The sequence below is a fragment of the Brassica oleracea genome, chromosome C4, assembly GCF_000695525.1.
Source record: "Brassica oleracea var. oleracea cultivar TO1000 chromosome C4, BOL, whole genome shotgun sequence".
NCBI lineage: Eukaryota > Viridiplantae > Streptophyta > Magnoliopsida > Brassicales > Brassicaceae > Brassica > Brassica oleracea.
Window position 1 is genome coordinate 31,825,574 of NC_027751.1, and position 1,056 is coordinate 31,826,629.

A 1,056-nucleotide genomic window follows, 5' to 3' on the forward strand; every position below is an offset into this window, starting at 1 on the left:
TGTGATTGAAATATAGTGTAATCCTAGTGCTTGCACATTATTAGTTACTTTACTATGACCAATCATATATTTTGTAACTATTTCTTGTTTTATTTTTGTTTTAATACACAAAACAATTAGTGGTGACTTTTAATGTACAAAAATTATTTTAAGACATAATTCAAAGAATTAGGTTTCACAATTTAAAATTTAAAAATTTAATTTTAATTTTAGCTTTAAATTTAAAATTTAAAAATTTAAATTTGTTATTCATGTTTGGGATATATGAAATAGAATTATGATTTATGTCTTTATGATATAGGTTAGTGCGAGGTATGTAGTTTAGGGTTAAGGGTTTTAATTTATAACTGAGTATATAGTTTGAGTTTTAGAATATAACTGGAGTTTAAGTTTAAAGTTTATATATAAGTTTGAAAAGATTAGATTTATGACTTTGTATGCAAGGTTTAAGTTTAAGGTTTAGGGTATTAGATTTAGGGTATTAGATTTAGGGTATAGTGTTTGAGGTTTAGAATTTAAATATATTTTTAAAATGATTAAATTTTGAACTTAAATTTAAGGTCGAAGCTATATTATGAAAATATTGAATTTTAAAGTTTATGTTTAGGGTATAAAACATATATAGGGTTTAGGGTTAGATTTTTTTTAAAAAAAATTACAAAATACAAATGAGTTATAGAAATTGTTTTTAAAGTTTAGGGTTTTGGAGGATTGAGAAATAAAAGTATCATTAACTTTATAAACATAAATGATAATCTAATTTTTAAACATAACCTTGATAATGTATATTGCAATAATATTAAGGGCAAATCTCCAAAATAGCACCTTTCTAAGTTTATATCACAAAATAGCACTCAAAAACTAAAATGACCAAAATAGCACATTTCTAAGTTTATCCTTTGAAAATTTTAATTTTTTTATTTTTCAAAATTTGAAATCTTATCCCCAAAACTTCATTTCTCAACTCTAAACCCTAAACCCTAAACTCTAAACCATAAACTCTAAACCTTAAACCCTAAACCCTAAACCCTAAACCATAAACCATAAACCCTAAAC

General features: G+C 23.2%; 1 pseudogene; it reads right to left on the minus strand.

Moving 5' to 3' along the window:
• Positions 1 to 1,056, minus strand: part of LOC106338674 — a 28,047-nt pseudogene that overhangs the window by 1,937 nt on the left and 25,054 nt on the right.